The sequence below is a fragment of the Amblyomma mixtum genome, chromosome 6, assembly GCF_055824585.1.
Source record: "Amblyomma mixtum isolate Tamu chromosome 6, ASM5582458v1, whole genome shotgun sequence".
Lineage (NCBI taxonomy): Eukaryota > Metazoa > Arthropoda > Arachnida > Ixodida > Ixodidae > Amblyomma > Amblyomma mixtum.
In genome coordinates this window covers 117514219-117538101 of record NC_143017.1, presented here as the reverse complement: position 1 = coordinate 117538101, position 23883 = coordinate 117514219, and the positions used below count along the sequence as shown (strand labels likewise).

The 23883-nt window shown below is 48.7% G+C and overlaps 1 protein-coding gene across 5 annotated transcripts in view; it reads right to left on the bottom strand.

Annotated features, from left to right (window-relative positions):
• LOC149340165 (galactosylceramide sulfotransferase-like) overlaps positions 1 to 23603 on the bottom strand; it is a 161351-nt gene extending 137748 nt beyond the window's left edge. For all 5 annotated transcript variants that reach the window (XM_089548914.1, XM_089548913.1, XM_089548912.1 and 2 more), the window contains exon 1: positions 23185 to 23603. The gene's annotated coding sequence lies outside the window, so the exon portion shown is untranslated. The remainder of the gene's footprint in view (positions 1 to 23184) is intronic.
• Positions 23604 to 23883: the final 280 nt, after the last annotated feature.

Here is a 23883-nt window from a genome sequence, read left to right as displayed (position 1 = left end):
AAACTTCGAGTGCCTCGCTTGATGGAATCGGAGATAGCAACTGTTCATCGACTTCCCGCTAAACATGATAAGACGCCAGGCATCATTGTGCGTTTTGCGAAGCAAGCTACAAGAGAAAACTGGTTGAAGAATAAGAAGAACTTAAAAGATAGCGACCCGCCCATTTTCATGCAAGAAAATTTAACACGCCGAAATAGAGAACTGCTTCAGGCAACTAAAGTCTGTGCCAAAGAAAAAGGCTATAAGTTCACTTGGTATGTCAATGGAAAGGTTTTCGTTAGGCGAAGTGAGGGAATGAGTGCCATTCATGTGAAGGGAAAGAGCGATTTGGATCGGCTATAGCACTCAGCATGGTATCTTTCGAGTTTCTTCTTGAAACATAATCGAAATGCAGCAGATGTATTATCTGCCGAGTGACTTGAACCGCACTGCTTCGTGTGTTGCGCTGACAACGCTTAACGCTATTCACCTGAACGCACGCTCTGTAAAAAACAAGATATTGTGTTTAGAGGAGTTCTTTGGCGAATTTTCATTTCCTTTTTCTTTGATCATGCTCAGTGAGACTTGGAGCACAGATGATTCCGACGTTTTCAGGATGACCAATTACAAAACTTATTACTTGAACCGCTCCGGCCTCCGGGGGGGTGGAGTGGCTTTACTGGTGTCAGATGACATTGAATGCGACAAGTTGGACTCGTACAGTCTTATTACTGAAGATTTTGAAGTGCTATCAGCCTGTACTGGCAGGTTCGTGTTTTCGGTTTGCTATCGTCCACCGAAGGGAAATATGGTTAGGTTTTTGGAATTTTACGAGTGTTTTCTTTCATTTATAACAGATAACAAATACACTCTAATAGCTGGAGGTGATTTTAATATCGATATGTTGAAGGATAACTCCTCTACTAGAGACTTTAACGCAGTCTTGGCCTCGAACGGATTTATTAATCTTATTAACGATCCAACAAGGGTAACACAAGAAAGTGAGTCACTTCTTGATCTGCTGATTACGAACACTTCCCAACCGATAGTTGAGTCGGGCGTAATATCATGTGCGATCAGTGACCACCTTCCAGTGTTTGCATGCATAAATAAGACTAGACTTGTAAAGTACCGACAGGAGAAAGCGAAGTACCAAAGTATAACCAATGCTACCCTCAATTCATTTCACAGTTCACTAGAACAAGTTGAGTGGGATAGTATTGACGTTACCAGTGACGCAAATGAGGCTTACGATGAGTTCCTCCGAGTATTTAAACAGCTCTACCATTCCTCTTTCCCGCTAAAAGTGCGTGCAATAAAGCGTAAAACTCGCAAACCTTGGATATCTTCTGAGTTGCGCCAAGAAATTAAAACGAAAGACAAACTGTACAAAATCTTTTTAAACACACGTTCAACAGATGACCTAAGCATTTTTAAGAAATACAGAAATAGATTAACAAAAAAGCTACGTCTCGCTCGTGCGGAATACTTCGCGACATTTCTTGAAATTAAAAATGGTCGCCACGATCTGTTGTGGTCAAGGTTGAATTTCTTACTGAGGCGTGAGCAACCACAGGCTGCCCCGCGGGCTTTAAAGCTTGATAACAAAGATGTATCCGGCAAAGAGTTGGCAGATGCCTTCAACAACTTTTTTACCACCCTTGCCCATAACACCCCGTCAAGTGATTTCAACACCTATTTTAGCTCTTACAATAGGGACACAATATTTCTGAACCCAGTTACGACAGAGGAGGTTATATCAGTCGTACAAAGCCTAAATAACAGCCATAGCTGTGACATTGACGGCATTCAAGTGAGGCCTGTCAAGCATGTTATAAGAGTTATTGCCCCTGTTCTTGCAGATATATTTAACTTATGCTTTACTACGGGCACATTTCCTAAAAAAATGCAAATAGCCAAAGTAACGGTTTTGTATAAGAAAGGAGACCGCAATGATTTAGGAAATTATAGACCAGTATCGATACTCCCAATATTCTCGAAAGCTTTTGAAAAAGTTCTCTATACACGGTTGTCTGATTTTATTGATAAACATGACCTTTTGTCACCTAATCAATTTGGGTTTTGTAAAAATAAATCTGCCGAGTTAGCACTACTCGAACAAAAGGAATATATACTAACACAGTTTGAAAATAAGGCCTTTGTTATTGGTGTCTTCGTGGACTTCTCGAAGGCATTCGATTTAGTAAACCACAGTGTACTCCTGAAAAACTTGGAGCGTTGTGGTATTCGTGGACTGGCTCAAATGATCCTGAAATCATATCTTTCGCATAGAAAACAGGCTGTAAGCATAGACAATGTGACATCTGAACTAAAACTTGTTACTTCTGGCGTTCCCCAGGGTAGTATATTGGGACCATTACTTTTTAATATGTACCTAAATGATATCTCCAACATTAACTCCGCCGCAAAATTTATTATCTACGCTGACGACACTAGCATCTTTTTTACTGGAAATGATCTTGATCTCCTTGTTCGGGAATGCAATGACACCTTGAGTGAATTACAAAAGTGGTCCGAATCCAGATACATGCGTATAAATGAGAAGAAAACAAAAGCTGTCATATTTCGTCCTAAAAACAAAGTACTTCCTTCCCCCATCGAGATTAAACTAAACTCGCGACGTATAGACATAGTTGAACAATTTAAATGCCTTGGAGTAGTTTTTTCTTCCAGCATGTCTTGGGAACACCACACGGACCATATTGTCACGAAACTGGCTCAAATAACCGGAGTCATAAGTCGGCTCAGATACGTCATTCCAAGAACAGTAAAGTTACTCCTCTACAATTCACTTTTCTACTCCTATTTAAACTATTGCCATCTAGTGTGGGGCACAGCTACGGTTAGCTGTCTTCAGCGTATCTACATTTTTCAGAAAAAGTTTCTTCGTCATGTTTACAATGTCCCCTGGGACTCGCCAAGCAAAGATCTCTTTCTACAAAGTGGTGTGCTAAAAATACACAACTTGTATAAATATCGCTTGAGTGTCCGGTTTAAACTGGAAACACGTAGAAATGTAAACCACATACGTAAACTTGCTGAACTACATACCCGAGATGCAAGCTACACAACAAGGTATGCGGAGACATGGATAGTCCCGACCCCACGGTTAAACTCGGGTAGAGAACGCCTGCAGTTCACTCTTCCGTCCCTGCTAAACGCGTATATATATAATAATTTTGACCTTTTCAGTTCGTCAAACAGGTCTTTGCGTGCTTTGTATGCTAGCATGTAGGATTTTTGTTTTGTGTTTTTTTTTTCTTCTTTCTCTTTTTTTTTTCCTTTGCTGCCATTACCTGTGTCTACCCAATATGAATATTGTGTCAATATTGTATAATGTTCTTTCGTTTTCTCTTGTATTGTATACTTGTTATCACGCTTTGCAACTGCCTTTTGTATTAAAAGCCTTGCTGTCAAGCTGCTGCCAAGCGAAAGGGGGCTGCGGCTTAGTCAAGCTGTTTCTCAGCTTTTTCTGCGCCTCCGCTGTCTGTATGTTTACAAGGCAGAAATAAAGAATTTGAATTTGATGTAATATGTTCTGCATTGTATTACGTGTCGCAATCTTAAACTTTGTCAGCGTTTGAATTACGCTGCATGTTTCTTCGTGTGTGAAACGGCAGGTCGCGTGCGTTATTTTTTTTTTTACTTCTGCGAAAAAGAGTAGCCTCTCAGGTTCTACTCCACTGTTGACCAAATGTTTAGGGGAATCCCCCAAGGTGGAGTAGATTTGTAATAAGGGAGTAATTACTCATGGACGTCCACCCGAGGGCAGCCATACGGCTACAAAGGAAAGCTACACAGCTTTCTCAGAAACTTCGTAGTTAAAGAAAAACTCGTCCTGGTCCGGGGTTCGAACCCGGGACCACCGCTTCACCGGAGCAGTCGCTCTACCAATTGAGCTAACCGGGACGGCAAGCTTATGGTAGGGCGAGTGCGAATTGATGAATAACTCGAAGTGGGAACAGTGTTGACAAAATGTTTAGCTACACAGCTTTCTCAGAAACTTCGTAGTTGAAGAAAAATGACCAGGACGAACCGGGGACCACTACCCAGCACCAATTATTCCTTATCAGGCAGGCCACTACCAGGTATCGAAGCCTGTCCTCACGCGCTTATATCTCAGACGATAAAAATGACTCATCGATGGTTTTGTCGCCTCGTCTCCCGTTGGTGTAACGACTCCATTCTGAGAAGATCTGAGAAGATTTAACGTACCGCAGACGGTGACCGCCCTGCGGTCTCCCGGGCGCCGTCGTTCAATGAGTGCCAGACCAGGAAGCGCTCTCCTCTTGGCACCACGCCTGCCTTTTGATATGGTTACGTCTGCCCGCAAACAAAAAGTAACCCTCAAGGTCGAGGTGCGGACAGCCTGCCTCATTGAGTTGCCGCAAGTAGCCCCGTCGCTGTTTTCTATGCCTGCGGCGTCACCGGACGACGGCGTCACAGCCGCACCAACCGTCGCGGAACTTCGTCTGGCGCGCACGCAACCGCTGCGCTTTACGACTTCAAGGGGACGATTTCTGCGCGATCAGACGCGGTCAATCAGTGAGTTGTTAAAGTGATGAAAGGCTGCTTTGGTTTGGTTTATGGGGTTTAACGTCCCAAAGAGACTCAGGCTATGAGAGACGCCGTAGTGAAGGGCTCCGGAAATTGCGACCACCTGGGGTTAACGTGCACTGACATCGCATAGTACACGGGCCTCTAGAATTTCTCCTCCAAAGAAATTCAGCCGCCGCGGCCGGGATCGAACCCGCGTCTTTTGGGTCAGCAGCCGAGCACCATAACCACTGAGCCACCGCGGCGGATGATGAAAGGCTTGCTTCGCTCTGTTTACGATTTAGATATATGTTCAACTTAACGTTATTTAGCTGTCATCGTATTTAGTCTAAATCTCAGCAATGCTCCCCCCCCCCCCTTCCCCGTCCACCTCCTCCTGTTTGCTTTCTATAACTTGTCCAAATTTTTCCCAAGTCATTTTCCGAACCCAAGGAAACGGGAGTGAAAAAAGCAGCGCGGCTAATCTTACTGCAATGGTTTGTTTGTTTGTTTGTTTGTTTGTTTGTTTGTTTCCTTCCTTTCCTTGTTTCTTTCGTTCTTTGTTTCTTTCGTTCTTTGTTTGTTTGTTTGTTTGTTTGTTTGTTTGTTTGTTTGTTTGTTTGTTTGTTTGTTTGTTTGTTTGTTTGTTTGTTTGTTTGTGAACGACGTTAGCGAAAAAGCTGCGACGAGGCATGGGCGATCGAGGGCCAGAAGTGCAGTTTAGTAATAATTTCATGTCAGCATAACTCTGCCACACAGATCTGTTATGTTCACATTTACTGCTTGGTTAATCGCCGCCGAAACGCGTCCAGAGCGACCGCTTTCCGTTCGCCAAGCGAGGAAATTTATCGTGCGTATGCTCGCTAGACGCCACAAGGGCAATCGCGATTGATCGCAATCACGGGCGGCTGATTATAGAATGTTGTCGACTGTTGGCGACGGTGCATGCGCGATATCTGGACGTAGATTATGTTGGAACTAAAAAGAAAAGAAACCAGAAAAATGTGTCCCAGTTCCCATTCACATTTAAACACAGCAAAGCGTAGAGGGAGGATTATTCTGACCCCGACAACACCAAGCGTTCGTGTTCTGTCGCCGCCGCCCAGTGGTTTTCCCTCTTGTGGTGGGCTCAACTTTGCTCAAATAAAGAGTTTCGATTTCACCGCCAGCCTGCCGTCATCCCAACGTGATAATATCGCTGTGCACGTGCGCCATCATAGTGTATGAACGTCCGAGACGACTGCACAGAGTGACCTCGGTTACTGCGAATACGCGTGACATATCGCGAATGCCTGCTCTGATAGTTTGGAGCGCCGATGAGACGCCGCAGTTACACAAGAGGTGAGGACAATCGACGAAGAGCATACCGCGGAAGAAAGGAGAGTTCAAACAAAGCAAATAGCCTCGTGCTCGTTAAAACTTCTCGTAGAAGGGTACTTTTTCCATTACAATCATGAAGGTAATTATTACGATGACATCGACGATTAAGTTCAGCTGAGAAGTACTGCAAGACGGTATTGGTCAAGCAGGGCGGATTTATTGAGACTTTTGGAACAGGGGTTGTGGGGGGCCGTCCTATCTGAACCATGCGTTTTCCTTGGACTGTTTCCTCACAAAATGGGGTTTAGCATAGTTTTCCTATCTAAAATTTCTCGCTTAGAGAAAAGTATCAACCGACTGTCAAATAACCGGCCGTACAGCGGCCTGTGACGAAGCGAGGCGGCGAAACAGCCGCCATAACGCATATGCGTTACACTGTATATATGCGTGCAATGCGCTGGCCGTTTTCGTCCCCTATCGCCTCTCCGCTTTGTCATGGCGCGCTGTACGGCCGCTTGTTCGGCACCATTCGTATACTGTTTCAGAACTGAATTCTGAATAAGCTTACAGCGAAATCAGAAGAGGTTGTTCTTGACATAATATTCATTTGCTACAGTAATCGATCCTAGCATTACTCTCAGGGGCACTGGGCTACCTGATGCTTTGCGTGCGTAAGCACCAGCTGAGCTGATCGTTCCAGCTGCCGTTAGCTTATCTTTCTTGCCGGTTTTCTTTTTTTTTTTTTTTCAACCAATTGTTCTAGCGCCATCTATCGTCATTCGACGGCCAACATAAAGGAGCCTCGACTCCGCCTCACACGCGGTGAAATAAAAGACTTACTGGTCGAACACTGTATGACGCAACAAGGGACAGATCGTCCATTGAAAGTTAACCGGATAAGACTTGTATGTCCCCGTCCCCTGCTGCAGCCTAAATATTGCACCTCTTGAGCACCATACAGTTTCATAAGTTTACCCAGAGGGAAAGCTGGCGGCGCTGCTCTCCGTCCACCATAGAGAGGCGAAGGAATGCTGGGAAGACGAGGTTTCATATTCGGCTTGGCTTTTGTTGGACATCAAATGTGGACCTCGAAGAAATGCTTCGAAAGTTTCCCTACCGGCCAAACACTAGCGTTAAATTTATTGAGGGAGTGAAAACCTCTTTTAAGCAATTAATCTGCGCACCGAGGAAAGCACCGCGGCGCAGCAGCCGATTCAGACACAGAATCACTAGCGAAGCCAAGAAAGAAACAGCCTTCCCTGCATCCTCGCCGTGGAAACTCGCATAGATGGAGGCGCCAGCTTTCCCTCAAGGTAATACTGAGAAGCTATGCCTCAGCCCCAACCAACTAACCCAAAGTATTGTTCAAGACCTCCTGCTTCGCATGCCAATCTTGCTATCTATCTCACCATCACGAGCAACCAAGATGCTGCCCCTCGTAGGGCCGACTCCTAGAATAATTACGCATCCTCTCCGAGTCTACCCTGCTCCCACACAGTGCTAACGATAACACTAGAAGCCGAGAACGAAGTGTGCTGAACGCTGACAGTGGCCGGACGCAGCGCACGAAACCAGCGGGCGGCCAGGCAGCGCGGCTCGGGAAGCGACGCCGTCAAAGGGATCGCGGCGACCGGCCAAGGATCGCCGAGCTGCCGCCGCCGCGTAGCAGACTCACGAAGCGGCAACGCGGCGACAAGCAAGCAAGCACCGCATTGTTCTCTCGCCGAGAGCGCTGCGCACTTCAATTAGTCGCGCAAAAATGAACAAAGAAAAAAAGTGGGGAGCAGAGAGGCTCCTCTTCCACCGGGTGGTCGCCGCCGCTCTCGCACCGAACGTACGCGCGGAGCAGCAGAGGCAGCGGCGGCAGCAGCGCTCGCATGCAATTAGCGGAGCGCCCCCATTCCCCCCCCCCCCCCCCCCCCCCCCCTCCTAAGCCGCCCTCGGCTTTAAGAGCTTGACAGGAAACAAACGGCGTCCTCCCCCGGCGCGCCTTTGCATCCACCTTCGGCAGGAGCCAAAGGCGTGCGCTGCGTCGACGGGTCCCTGCAGGCGACACTTTGCTACGCACCGCGCATATTTATTTAACTGCTATCCGCCCCGGTGGCTCAGTGGTTTATGACGCTCGGCTGCTGGCCCGAAAGACGCGGGTGCGATCCCGGCCGCTGCGGTCGAATTTCGATGGAGGTGAAATTCTAGAGGCCCGTGTACTGTGCGATGTCGGCGCACGTTAAAGAATCCCAGGTGGTCGACATTTCCGAGCCCTTCACTACGGCGTCCCTCATGGCCTGAGTCGCTTTGGGACGTTAAATCCCCATAAACTATTTGTAACTACTGCAACTGCTGCGACGGGGATTCTTGTGCGAAGAACGACATGAGCAGCAAAGCGTTGGGGAAGAGCGATGCGTTCCCTACTTTCCCAACTTATCACCGACCTATCCCTGTATCTTTGCATGCACGTACAGGCGCGGACAAAAGTAAACGGAGCACGCAACTGTCTTCGAATATTTTTCACGCGTCACCTAATTGAAATTTCCAGCAGTGGTACGCGCATGCTGGTAGAGGAGGTTGGTGGGCTTTCTTGTTGACAAACAACGCTTCTTCATTACCAATGGAGAAAGCGTGACTGCACTTCGAACGCAATATCGTGCTCCGTTTACTTATGGCCGCGCCTGTACAAGAAGAACAAGCGATAGATGGAGCATTTTCTTCGCATAAGACATTCGATACGTTTCCTAGTTCTTCCACTGCCCCCTGCGCAGCACTGCTTCGGTGCGCGAACTGCTTTCACTGACGAGCATGAGCGCGGCGCCACACGCCACGCTTCTCGCTCGCACGCTTCACCTGACAGCAGTTCAATCCTCGAGTTGAAGTGCCGCCTGAAGGTTATCGCCCGTAGGCGAAACGATGTACGGCGACCAAACATACCTCGTATACCCCTGGCCAATCCCCCAGCACTGGTATGCGCCTTTCAATAAAAGCTAACAACAAACTCATAGGCCTAGCCTTGTATTTCCTGCTTCGTAAATCGGTGAAAATAAGTAAAAGTGGTAAGCTATGGCCTTCTAACCTTATTTACGCGTTGTGTAGCAGTAATAGTAGTAAAAGACTTCTTTACAGACGAGAAATCAGTGAAGAACTGGAAGGCATGGTATGTGCCGGTCGGTGGTGATCGCTGGTGCAGTAGTGACCTTGGCACAGCGTTTCTCGATTTCTGCTACATGTGTGATGGTACTCAGAAATAAACTGCGTGTTCTGTTTAATGTTGCGGCACCTGCACAGTTTCGGCACAACTTCCACAGGCTACAGGGACCACTGTAGAAACATGCAATCGGCCGCTTACGGCATCCCTGAACCTCTAAACGTTCCGAGGAGTGATGAGCGATGTTCTCCCTTTAGCTCCGCGGCTCCTTATAAGCGATCCGCTGGACTGCTCCAACTCAAACGCCGCAGCCCTTGCAGTTTTGACAAAATCTGTACTTCCTTCCGCACACGCGGTAAGGCGCAAGTGACGCACGTGTCACGGGAGTGGGGGAAAATGAAAATTGGTTTTCTAGGAAAGGAAATGACGCAGTAACTGTTTACATATCTCCATAAACACTACAACCGCGCCGTAAGAGAAGGAATAAAGGAGGGAGTTAAAGAACAAAGGAAGAAAGAAGTGCCGTAGTGGAGGTCTCCGGAATTAATTTCGACCACCTGGAGATCTTTGACGTGCACTGACATCGCACAGCACACTGGCGTCTTTTTGCGTTCCGCCTCCATCGAAACGCGGCCGCCGCGGTCGGGTTCGAACCCGGGTACTCCGGCTCGGTAGATGGGCGCCTTAACCACTGAGCCATCGCAGCAGGTTTGGGCGTCGGGGCTGAGAGGAATTTCACCAAGCTGTCACAGGCGCAGACGAACACCCCCCTGTCAGAAAAAGAAACAGGCCTATGGGTTTTCGGTTCGTACATTTATAAGCCACATAGGCGGGTAACGGTGGCAGTTCCCTTCCCCCTCTAGAGATTTTTCCAGCGCTGGCAGTGATACGACCGAAAAGCAGTAGTGATCACCAGCATATTTTTGACAGATGCTATACCGTAAGACTAAAACCCTCTGCCCCTCCCCCTTCCCCTTTTTTTTTTTTTTCCAAACCTGGCCTCGAACTACCGGGGGCGCCTGAACTGAAATGCGCTCAGATGCAGTAAATCTCTTTCTAGGAAGCAAGTCCGTGAAGGACGTAGGGAAGCTCCGAATCAAAATCGCAGGATGTTTAACTTTGCGTATGAAGTTACCGTAAAAGATACTCTAGAGCTCTAAAAGAAGAATTGATGGTGCCACTCAGGAGGTAATAAAAATCCCATTAAAACGAGGTCTAGAGACTCCCGATCCGAGCACTCAATTTATGATTCATGAACAATTCCACACTTGATGAACGAGTAACTTTTCTCACGCAAACACCTCTGGAATTAATTCCTAGCAGTGCTTTCGCAGGATTCCGTTCCAGAAGCTACGTGGTTCTAAAGTTACGTTAGAACATGGTTCCATGATTTCTGCTAATTAATTAATGCACAGTGGCCGCTAAGTGGAGAATATATATAGACACACATCATTTAACGATCTGGTGACAAAATCACCCGATCCTGTTAATTGCTTCAATGGCTGTTAAATCTGCTTCACATGCTACGCACTGTTAACCTTTTGTGTCCTTTGTACCTCCAGACGCGCAAGCAATAAAAAAAACATTCACTGCAGTTCCGTTCTCAGTTCTGTAAACCTGATATAACTGTACCTTCAGTGTAGATTATATATTTTATTTCACTTTGTAATCATTAATCGAGAGTGGTGATGCAGTCGTAGACTTCGGGACAGTCGTCCGTATGTGGTCTACGTGATTGATCGTTATGGCATTATGAACTCGAACTGTTCCTCGGACACGTAGACAGGCTGCGTCTGGGCTGGTTAGTAAGTCACCAAAGGTGTAAAGTATTGCAAATAATTAATCGCTCTTTATTCTTACCATTTCTTGGAAGGCTTTGCGGAAAGGGGTTTAACGTCCCAAAACAACTCAGGCTGTGAGGGACGCCGTAGAGAAGAGCTCCGGATAATTTCGACCATCTGGGGTTCTTTAACGTGCACTGACATCGCCAGTATACGGGCCTCTAGAATTTCGTCTCCATCGAAATTCGACCGCCGCCGCCGGGATCGAACCCGCGTCTCTCGGATCAGCAGCTGAGTGCCATAACCACTGGGCCACCGCGGCGGCCGAAAAAAGTTGTTCGTAGCGGTTCGTTTTGTACTGTTCGGTTCTGTCTTTTTCCGTGGCGTTCCCTAAGTTATTTCATTACTCCGCCCGTCAAGAGCCACGAACCTGGCGAGCATCGACGACAAATAGAATGCAGATCGTATGCGCCGGTATAGTTAGGCGCGTCTCTAACAAGGTTTGGGGAGACGGGAACTTAGCCATAGTTAGCGCAACGATGAATGCGTCGTCAGTCAGCCGATCCCGTCGGTTGTTGGGACAAAAAAAACGGCCGCCGAAAACACGCACGCACACGCACACACACCCGCACGCACACGCACACACACACGCACACACACACGCACACACGCGCACACGCGCACGCACGCACGCGCAGACACACGCACGGACACACGCGCACACACGCGCACGCACGCGCAGACACACGCACGGACACACGCACGGACACACGCACGGACACACGCACGGACACATGCACGGACACACGCAAGCACGCACGCACTAACGCAAAGGGCAACCGAAGAACAATGGGAACTACTGCACTGCAGAGGCCGTTGCCAAACGTGAGAGCGACTGCAGCGAGCGCATAATGACCGTTCGTATACTCGGGAGCCAAACAGCAGCCCGCGCTTTTTGTGGCGCCGGGCGCCACTAAGCCGGTAAGGTTTCAGCGATCGCCTCCGAGAAAGGCCATTTATTAACGCCGAGGGGGCGGACAACGGTCCAGGAGAGGCAGGAGTTTTCATTTTTTCGCCTCTTCGCTTTCTTTATTATCACTTTTAACGAACGAGTCCGGTCTCTTTCAGTAACTCGAGCGAAACAGGAGGACGGAACTTCCGAGCGCGGTATATGCCTCCGCGCGCGTTTTTTCGACGCTTGGGAGCGACAATAAACTGGCGGCGAAGCGCGCAATATACTTTACAGCGCAATCCATTTCTTTTATTTCTTTGTTTATTTTTTCTCCCTCCTTGAAAACAGGCGCCCCGCGTCTGCCGGGCGTCGCAGGGCGCGCCGGAGATAACGAGCAGGCCGCTCGGAAAGCTGCTCGCTGTCAACTGCCGGCGACGCGCTTCTTTGGCAGTTCGTGTTTCGTGTTGGCGCTGCTCATCTGCGCCGGGACTGCCCGGCGGCGCAGACCAAGAACTGGTAAACCCAATAATGAAGGGGTCAGGCAGAAGTTTTTTTGAGAGGCGCCGCTGAAGCTGTTAATTAGGAACTGGCAAAATGCGCGGAATATGCAAAAAAAATTGCGACTTTTTAAGGCCGCGGCATTTTGATCCGAGATCAAATTTGTTCTCGCTTTAATTAGAAAAAATGAAATGAGGCCGGGAGAGGGAGGAGGGATAACGCGTGCACGACGCGAAGGCGCTGTTTCTGGCAGCGGTTATAAGCAAAAAAAAAGATGCCATGAAGAGAATGTCGTCCGGATGTATTACAAACAGCGATCAGAATATATATATATATATATATATATATATATATATATATATATATATATATATATATATATATATATATATATATATACCGGGTGTCCCAGCTAACTTGAACCAAGGGTTTAAAAATGAAATATTGGGGTCAGGAGAGTGAAACTACCTGCATATTGGTGACAGGCATTTGGCGCACCACAGGAAATTTTTTGTATTGCAATTACTTAACTAGTAATTAAAATAATTTTTTTTTAATTTTTAATATTGACTTTAGACACTAAGTGTGATTCGCAAAGTTGGAGAGCACTTTCAGAAACCCCCATTCCATTATTCGCCATAAAGAAAACCTTACGTGTACCTCTTTTTTCGAGCTCGAAAGAAAGCCCGCGAAATACAAAAAAAAACCACGTGACGAGCGCATTCGCGCGCCGCGATCGTGCTGCTCTCAACCGTGCTTTCAGTGAACGAAATCAGCTCCGGTATTCATTCGGCGGCCCCGTTTCAGAGGCAGGCCGATATCTTGGTGGTGGTTTCTTCGGCCGTGTCAGCCAGTTCGCGCGTGACGGTGTAAATTGCAGCGAGTGCGCTGCGCTTTGCAGTCGCGATAAAGACTGCCAAGCTCGAAGTTTTCAAATGAGAGGAGTTTTATTTGCCAGTTGCAAAGAAAATAAAAGTGGCGGTTTATGGCTTGGCTGTGCGGCGATGACAGCCGTGGCATGCGGTTGTCCTGACTCCATTTCATTTCGGTTTCTTACCAATTATAAAAAGTGCTCGAATAGGTCACCTTGTGCGACGATACAGCTATGGCATCTTGTAACCAAATCAGCCGTTGCATTTCGTATGACAGCCTCAGGCATGTTTAAACAGACTTCCGTTATTTTGTCTTTAAGGTCTTGCGGTGTGGAAGTTGGTGTGCTGTACACCTTGTCCTTGATATGACCCCACAAAAAGTAGTCCAGAGGTGTCATATCAGGAGACCTGGCTGGCCAGTTCACGGGACCTAGTCGTCCTATCCATTTCTGCGGGAACGCTGCGTCGAGCCAGGTCCGAGCCTTGGCGCTGCTGTGCGCGGGGGCGCCATCGTGTTGAAACCACACATTTGTGGCCCTGGCGAGCGGTAGATCCGAAAGGAAGTCGTCAACGGGTCCTCTGAGGATATCATTGGTGTAGCGATCTGCTGTCAGCGTCTGGTCGAAAAACACAGGCCCGATCAAACTACCGTCGAAAAGTCCACACCAAACACTAAATGACCACTGGTACTGGTGCTGCGTCTGTAAAACCCAGTAGGGATTTGAATCGCTCCAGTAATGAGCATTGTGCAGGTTCACCTGTGAATTGCGCGAAAAACTAGCTTCGTCACTCCATATCACTTTGTTCAAAAAATCCGGGTCGTCCTGCATCTTTATCAGAATCCAATTAGCAAAATCGGTCCTGTTTTGGAAGTCCCGTGGCAACAGATTTTGATGAAGCTGTACGTGGTACGGATGCAGGCGGTGTTTGCGCAGTATTCGCCAAACTGATGACCTGGAGACTCCGGTATCCTCGCTCACGCTGCGCACGCTTGCTTGGGGTTCCAGAGCGAACAGCGATAAAATATGCGTCTCGAAGTCCTCGTCAAAAACAGGTGCTCTGTGTCGTGTGGACGTAAAACTGCCCATCCGTCGCAGCGTCTCGAAGGCACGCAGGATCGTTACTGAACTTGGCCGCCTGCCTGGGTGCCATTGTTGCATAAGGTCTGCAGCGCGCCTTCTGTTCCCATGACATGCACCTAGAGCCAGAACCATGTCTGCTTTCTCTTCATTTGTAAACGGCATGTCTGCAGTGCTAGTAATCACTACACCAAAGATTCAGTCTCGCATGAGAGTGGCATAAGAAGAGCACACGACAAACTGTGCTTCACCGCTGCTTCCAGCTTTCAAAATCCTCATTAGGAAACTGCAACACACAGCCGCCAACACCTCGCGGCGAAACATTATTCCCTGTATTTCTCTTTTGCTTCTGAGTGACAAAGCAGACTCGCCATCTCAGTATCTTATCAGATTGGGACTAAGTCGTCGTCGCCGGGTGCCAACTAGCTGACGCGGACGAAAAACCCCCGCCAAGATATCGGCCTGCCGCTGCAACGGGGCCGTCGAATAAAGGCCGGAGCTGATTTCGTTCACTGAAAGCACGGTTGAGAGCAGCACGATCGCGACGCGCAAATGTGCTCGTCACGTGATTTTTTTTGTATTTCGCGGGCTTTCTTTCGAGCTCGGAAAAAGAGGTACACGTAAGGTTTTCTTTATGGCGAATAATGGAATGCGGGTTTCTGAAAGTGCTCTCCAACTTTGCGAATCACATTTAGTGTCTAAAGTCAATATTAAAAAATTTAAAAAAATTATCTTAATTACTAGTTAAGTAATTGCGATACAAAAAATTTCCCGTGGTGCGCCAAATGCTTATCACCAATATGCAGGTAGTTTCACTCTCCTGACTCCAATATTTCATTTTTAAACCCTTGGTTCAAGTTAGCTGGGACACCCGGTATATATATATATATATATCACTCCATGAAGACGCTAGTTTCGTGTTCGTGATGGGTGGCTGGTAATAACGGGCTTACTCCTCGCAAAGTTGAGAGACGGGCTAATTGGCTGCACCAAGAGCTCGTCACTCCTCGGTATGGAACACATTTCGGTAAATTATTGCGAAAACAAAACTTTCCTTCGTCCTTCGCCGTTATTCTGTCAAGCGGAGCGACGTCGAGAAACTCTGATCGAAACTGAAACTGAGCTCGCTGTAATCTGCAATCAACCAAAGCCTAAGAACGGACGCACGTGAACAGACCATAAGATGCCGAAAAATCGGACCAGCAAGTTCCCTCCGAAAGTCGCTCTTCCCAGATGCTTGTCAAGAACCGCGTGAACGTACAAGTTGCAGTCAGAAAAAAATAAAATAAAACACTATGAGTAATGCACGTTAAAGGAAACGCGGTAGGGAAACAAGTACGCCTGGAATGTTCGAGTGACAACTGGATACCTGCCAGCGGAGAGAGAGAGAAAGGGGGAGAGGAGGCCCACGTCGGGTCTGGGGCTCTGGTTACCCGCCACGTTAGGCAGGAAGAGGTCTGCGGATCAGATACAATGTGTTACACGCTATCCGAACACTAGAGGAATCAAAGAGTGCGACGGGAGCTGAGAGAGGAAGTCGTTGACTGCGGAAGCGGCCGATACTGTTACGTCCGCCTGTTGGAGTAGAAGCGCTTATAACAAGACCACGTTGGGCCGTTCTGGGCGTGTTCGGGTTTTACACGACTCGCTGAAATTTAGAGTGCGGCAAGTATGGGGATTAGCGCGGAAGGCAATAAAAACCGGTGTCACAGCGTTGCCGACAGCAAAATCAACAACCCGACACGTATTCAACAAAACCGACACGTATTCAACAAAACCGACACGTATTCAACAAAACTTGTTCACTTGAAACTTGTAAAAGAGCTGGAACTGTGTTGTACTGACTGACTATACCATTCCCACCCTGTAACAGCCCGCAAGGGCTAACAGTATTTGGAAATAAATAAAATAAATAAAAATCACTTCCTCCCGGCCCAACAGAAGGGGAAATATTAATTATAGCTGCCGTGACCGCCAACAAGCGGTACGCATTCGTTTTTTTTTTTTTTTTGGAGTGTGTGTGTGTGTGTGGGGCGGGAGGGGGGGGGGGGGGGGGGGGGGGTGCTACCTATATAACAGTAGTTCCGAAGTGGATTAAGTGCCCCCTTTGCAGCATAGAGAGAGAAATGTAGTAGACAAGCAGTGCTCAGTCGCCGTATTTCCCATTTCCGCGTTCAATAAAGGTTGCTAATTTCAGGTTCGACCGAATACACATTAAAAGCATGCATAACTTATGCCGCTTCGATATTACTGCATCAGCAGCTCTGGCAAAGTTATCTATGCGCTGATGACAGCAAAGACGGAGACGGAATGATTTCATGCTATACAACAATTGTTTTACCGGGAGTCCTTTCTCTTTCTCGAAGTTTCCCTCCATTCTGCGTTGGGTGCTCGATGTTTCCGTTTGGTTTCGGTAAAGCGATGTCTAATACGGCACAGGGACGATCGTACGATCTACTTCCGCACAGCTAAACGCGACCTCGTATCAGCTAACCCAATAACTCTGTTCGAATACCTTGCGTAACGTGCACTTGAAAGATTGGAAGCTTCAGAAGCAACCCAGGCTACCCAAAATTAAAGCCTCGAGGTAACGCTTCTAGGGAAAGATCGTTGCACTTCCATATACGCTGTGGCTCAGTGGCTACAGCCTTCGCATACTTAGCACGGGGTCGCGGGTTCAATGCCAGACGCGGTAGCCGCATTTAGACGGAGGCGAAAAGCGGAAATTCCCGTGTGCAGAGATTTATGTGCACATTAGCGAACCTGCACAAGGCCGAAATTAATCCTGGCTGCACAAGCGGAGCTCCCTCGGCTTTGACGCGAAAAAAAAAATCCACCAATTGTTGTTTTTGTTAATATACACTCTCTATGGGCGTAAAAAGGGAGTTAGCTGTACACTACCGCTCTCCATTTTGCAAGCAGAGTATATTGCGTAATTCCCGGGGTAAATTGCGATCACTAAATATACGGAATGCTTACTCTTGGCCACGTAGGCATATTCCCCCTGCAAAGTATAGCAACTTGATGCAATTAGCAATGGGAGGAGGCTTTCAAACGCGGCATCGGAAGTCTAAAGGTTACCAAACAGAGGAGACTGAAATGGTGGTTAAAATCTACCGTAACTGGTAGCAACTTCGCACGTTTTGAAGAGGGAATTTGTTTACGTTGCCAACCGTGAGCATTCCGAATTTTAAGCGGTGGAAATTTACCCAAGGGCTTCGACATAATACCCCGCCCATAAAAACGAATGCGGTAGAGGACAGCTTACCAAATTTGTACTCTCATATAAGGTACAGCCTTTGTCAAAAGTTTAGAGCCCAGGGGGTTCGCTTCTGGGCCACATCGCTTTGCTCGTAATGCGTCCTCAGCGTCCCAAATCTCCTGAAGGTAAAAAGATTTTTGGTCCTGCTCCCTCCGATGCGTAGGACTTCCATTAGTGCTACAGGAGCGCCACAACAGTGCTTAGAAGCAAACCCCCTGGGCTATAAACTTTTGACAATGGCTGTACATTCGTGTTTAAAGTGTACTTCATCTCACTTACGCGGACTTGTTCTCATTCGAGCATCTTTCAGGTGTTCTACAGTTTAAATGACTGGCGCTCAGTTAGCTATTTTTTTTTTTTTACATGCGTCCAAGTACGGCACCTCGCATTTTGAAAATGCAATATGCACTTTTTACGGGATCCCATTGACCGCAGGATGGCGTCCCAGCGAGACATTTGCACAAAGATTGTCTGACACCGTTTCAGAACAATCCTAACCGCCGCCTTGGAACAGCCAGCCGCTGGATTACCCTGCAGCTGTATCAACCGGCGCAAGCGAGTTCAGCTGTATCTCAAGCCCAGTTGCTTCTATGCCGCGCTGTGCGCTTAGCGAAATGCACCGGCCCGTCAGCAAGACATGCAGTTCATGCGAGGTAAACGGTTAGCGCAAGTGTTTGGTCGCCGAGTATTTGGGTATGCACTGATAAAACAGCTGTGCCAAAAAAGAAAAAAAATCGAGGGACGGTGTATGCTTCGTTATCGGGTACCGCTCGCATCGCTTACTGAACAATCATATCCATAACTGGTTACGCACGCACAAGTACTGTCCGCAACAAAACTCTCCAGGACGCGGAAATAGCAATCTTGTTTCACAGGTGCCACGCCTGCCAGCGAACATCTGCCTTCACTGCAACGTATTGTAGCACGCGAGTCCGGCTGTCACCGTCCCGCAGGTTTGGCTGTAATCAACTGCCCAATAACGGGGTTATCGGCTTTTGTTCCGGGTATTCGTCCTGGCGATTATTGTCCCCAACAGTACGTCTCAGACACTTCACTAAATCAAACATCAAAACGCATTCATTAAGTCCACCTTTATTCAGCGTGAACCAACAAGCCTTTGTGGCCTATGGGGTAACGTGTCCGTCTCTCAGTCAGACGGTCGTGGGTTCGATTACCGCTCAAACCCAAATAAACCCGATTTTCTCTTCGGCTCGTTATTTCCTTCCATCCCGATTTTTCGCGACGTCGACGACTCCGCCTTTTCTGCGACACGGGGCTGTTAACGCTAGCACGTTAAAGGCTAAAGACTAACAAGTGGCACCGATGCCGCATTCCTTAAAACAGTCAAAACAAAGAGCGCTTGTCCTTGTACCGCAAAGCTGCGTTCCGAAAGCGCGCTGTCAGCGTCATTAGGCCTGGATTCCCTGTGAAATACCTCGCATTCCTAACGCATTATGATAAAAAAAAAACCTGGCCACAGATAACAGTCGCGTGCTAGCAGCACGCTAGACAGCGTATTTCAGACTGCCTGCTCTGTTTCTTGCACTTTTTTTACTGTACCTTGAGCGTTGCCAGTACATCTAGCAGTGCGAGCCGGCTGTAGCCGTTGACGGAAATTAAAAGTGCCGTTTTGACCCTCAGAGCAGCTTGTCGCTGCTGTGGCTCTCGAAACACCGCTCTCTTCGTAGAAACACAATTAAAACCTCATCGATCAGGCGTAGCTGTGTTCGTATGCTTCCGTTAGTGCTGCTCACCACTTTGGTTCCACTTGACCTCTTCCGTGTAAACAAGCCCCTTTCGACACAGTCGTCGCTTCCGCTGTGTATTTCTGTTGCAACTCAAGTTTGGACCGCTAATAAACAGCCTAGGAAATTGCGTAGGACACAGCTATGCCCCGGTGACTCCTAGAAAGCGTGATCTTAAAGCGTGCAGAAATATAACGTCTGTAATAAACGTGAAAAAAAAAAAACGAAAGTGAAGGGGACACTTATTAAGCTCCACCTTAAGGGTATGACGCGTAAGCGTAATGGGTTAATTCCCATGCATGCAAAAGGTCATTTTCTACTTTACATCCATAGATCCATGAGAGACCTTATACCCCTCCTGGCGCAGTGGCTACAGATAAACGCATGTCCATATTCGAGCTGGATCATCAAAGCACCAGAAAGGGGGATAAAAGTTCAATAAAACGTATTCTCTCTCGCTGCCAATCCGCCGCGGTGGCTCATTGGTTACAGTACTCTGCTGCTGACCCAAAAGAGGCGGTTCGATCCCGGCCACGGCGGTCTAATTTCGATGGAGGCGAAACGCTAGAGGCCCGTGTACTGTGCGATGTCGGTGCACGTTAAAGAGCCCCAGGTGGTCGAAATTATCCGGAGCTCTCCACTACGGCGTCCCTCATAGCCTGAGTCGCTTTGGGACGTTGAACCACGTAAAATCAAACCAAAACATATCTCTCGCTGCCCCTATTACGTCACCTCTGCAGCTGACCAGAGGGCGCTCCTTACCAAAGCCATGCCCAGCGCCCCCTGCAACGCAGTGGGCGCTGCGCGCAGATCCACGACCAGCGGACGCGCAGACGAACGCATTCTCCGTCCCCCTAGATCTCAGCCCAGTACGAAGGGGCAGACCGGACAGAACAAGGTTGACGCCATCCCTTTTACAGCCATTGTTGAAGAAAAGGAACGTCAGCAAAAGAGTTTAAATTGTTTCTTTCAGATGTACCTGAGCGCCCCCAAGTTAAAGGATCCGTACTCTGGGAAGAAAATTCGCAACCTTGTCAGTGTTTCAGAGTAAAATAGCGATTCAGTTGGTTCCGTATTCTCTGTTGCAAAAATACTCTTCTCCGCTACTTCTGCGTGTTCTTTAGGTTGTTGTCAGCGCAAACTAGGCCAACTATGTTTTCTCCTTTATTTCGATTCCGTACACCACGTAGGGATCGTTCCATACAGGTGCGAGAGATATAAAAGGAAACCCTTAGTTCGCGCTACCAAAGTACCAAATTTCAACGCGATCGTCAAGGAGCTCGCGTCGCAGAAAATCCTCCGGCGCGAAAAATCCATGAGCGAAAAATCCCCAGAGCAGCAAGCTAGGAGGCAGTTGTGCCACCTAGGTCACGTGACTTTACCTGCCCACCGGATTGTGAGCAAACTGCCCACTGTGGCAGGTAGAAGTTAAATTAATGAGTGTTTGCTCGGAAGGAGCAACCCGGACCACATAAAGCCCAACGCTGGGAGCACCTGCCATCGCAGGGCTAACCGCTGCACCACTGCGCCAAGAGTGGTACGAGGACTCCCAACGATCTATGAATGTAAAGCACAGAATAACCAATTCCGCTTATATGGGAATTAAATCGTTATGCCATCGCATCATACCTTTAAGGCGGAGCTTATCTGTCTCCTCCAATGCTATTTTTTGCTGCCAGGCATTAAAGGGATCACGCGTCTTCCGGAAAACTGCAGAAAAAAAAATAAAACGTTTTTCATTCATACTTCGCAAGTACTCGTCGAGTGTGAGTAGACTACGTGTTCCGTTTCATATTGCTTCGACCGTATACGCCGCCATCGGGAGCTCGTTGGAGTGGTCGGTCGACTTTGATCTGCTGCACCGCTCCCTGCAGGGCTGGCATAAATTCATCGACCAACGCCGCACACTTGGCAGGGGCGTGGTGCCAAGATATCCGATCGAACTCAATCACAAGTGTATTTCCTAGCACGCCCAAGTAAAAGCAACAGCCGCTACGCCACCAACTCATGTGTGCATATTTTTTGTGTACTCTGCGGCGGTGCTGAAGAAAAAAACTTGATGGCGACGAACGCCATATACACGCCATCGCATGAACGCAATGAAATCGTAACCACAAAGCTGCATTAGTTCATAGCTTCCTTGTTTGCAAAGTATACGCTCAATTGAAAAAGAAATGGAACCATTTCACGTGCAAGTGAATGTAAGATTTCCTTGATGATGCAGTAGCATCGAAGCAGAGGGTGCAGTCTACAAAACAAATGCTCGACTCTATAGGCGCAATCCACTAAACAAGAATTCCGGAACTCCTCGACTGCGTCAGCCTGATAGCCGAGCTCGTCGGAAAACGATATCTAGAGGCTCCAGAAAAAAAAAACTATGTACAGTATTGCTTGACTTTTCTGTAATTTTTCAACACAGAAAACAAAAAAGAGAGCGCTTAGGGTTCCATCTGGTTACACACTGCGTACCTAACAATATCAGTAGGCTTTTCTTAGTGAAATGATGTTATTGCCCGCCGAGATTTTCCTCTCTGCTGACTGACATCGAAGGCAGTCATGCTATACGCATAATGCCTTGACGATTCCCGCATGGTAAACGGTGCGGTCCACGCAGCCTTCTTATTCGCTCAGCGATGACAAACGTACAATAGTGCAAAGCAATGAAAAGCAGAACCGCTGACTACATCGCTCAGGCTGCATTATAAATGTGAAAAAGGCGCACGCAAAACTTATGATCTCCCGTATCTTAAAAGCTATAACCGAGCGTTGGACATGCGGGGCGTAAACGCCCAAGTGCCACGCATGCGCTGATGCTGAAACAGTTGCAGACTGCTCGGACTTCGCTTACATTCTTTCATGGTCATCAATGGAGACCTAATGTGCAAGAGCGCAACGCGAGTGCAAGAAGACTACTGATGAGCATAAAGTTTTGAGGGGCACGGGATATCGACAAGCTGCAAGGCCATTCAAAACGCATCTGCACCAGTAATGGCAACTTCACGAGTCGAAAGGGCACCATCTTTCTTGCAAAGTATTCTTAGAAGAAATTTACCCACTCTGTAGTTAGCAGAATGCGCGCAAATGAGACTCAGTTTCCGTCAACGAACGTGTTCTGCATGCCTATACATTCGAAGACAAACTTGTTTTGAATGAGCCTGTATGCTTGGAAGCTGCCATGCTCGATAAGACAGTATGTAGTGAAAAACAGGAAGCTAAAGGTATCTACAAATAACGGTTGCAGAAAATGAACTTCGCAGAGCAGCGAGAAGTCACCGGGGGAGCTTTGTGGTTTTAGTGGTTGTAAAGACATAGCACCGTCGTACGGTAACTACTTTAACTACGATAACTGCAAGCGTACGGCAAATGCGACTAGGCAAGCCCAAGCAATGGCAGCAGCGGCAAAGAGTTACCATATTGGCCGAGCTAGCCGTAAGGCTGTGCTATAACTGCTCGTACAGTTGAAGTGGCTACTGAGAAGCCTAGTTTTTAAGTGGCACTGTTTCTTTGGACTAACTTAAACGGGTAGCTTCGCCGCGGAGCTGACTTCCCAAGCATCTAAGCCACGGCAAGGGACGCGATGGCGTTCACATGACAGAGGATACGATCGGGGAAACTGGGCGGAGAGAAGCAATCGTCGACAGCCCCCGTAACGAATGAGAGACGGAAAAGACAAGGCCGGAGCTTGTTCGCTTCTCCCTGCCGGCTCCTCCTCGTATTACCCGGCAGTTAACGTTTACCTCCGTTCTTCCCACGCGCATCGGTGGCTCCTCGCGCGCGCTGTCATTCCGCAAAGAGGGGTGACGGGGTTCTTTGATCTCGCGACCCGTCGTTCTCGCTCTCAGGCAGGGGCGGGCACGCGCGCGCTCCCACCAGCACGAGTGCGACGGCCTGGGCCGCGCGCGGCAGCGCCGGCACCGCGTGCGCGCGCGGATGCAGAGCAGCAGGGATGGACGGCGGGGATAGGGGAGCAGCGCGCTCGGAGCAAAGCCGAGTGACTCACCATCGAGCGCCGACCGGACCCGGGGGGCGCGTCGGCCTTTCTTCTCGGCAACCGGCGGCGGCGGCGAGGCGAGGGTGGCGGCCACCTGAACGCGGCCGCTGCTTGCCAAATCCACTGGCGGTGCCGGCTGATGCGAGGAGTAAAGTCCGCTGCGGGCACTTTCGCGCGGCTTTGGCCTTTTGCCGGACACACACTCCTAGGCCGGTCAACGGGGCGGCATTCGGGGCAGAGGCAGTGGCGGGGAAAAAGGCTGTGGGGTGTCCGGCCGACGGCGCATGCCGCTGGCAGCTCGGACGAGACTCTCGGCGTGCGGGGGGAGGGGAGGGAAAGTGGCGCGAGCAGTGCGAAAGAAAGACGTTCCCGGGCGGGATCACTCCGCGGGCCGCCGGGTGCCGGAGAGCTGCTCCGCGTCTGCGGCCGCTCGGGAGGAAGCGGAAATGCTTCGCGGGGCAGACCCATTGCGCCGCCGAGGGGAGCAGCTCCGCCGCGCGGCAAGATGCTGCACCACCGCTCGCCACCGCCTCGGATGGCCGCTTTCGCTGCTCGCTCGCTGGCCAGCAGCTACACGCGCTGGTCGGAGTGTGCGACATCCCTGCTGAAGAGCGCTAGAGGAGGGACGGACAGGAAAGAGAGCTCTTGAAGCAGTACGCGACACTGTAAAAGACTGACATGCTCTTGAAAAGATGCGTCCTAAAGCGA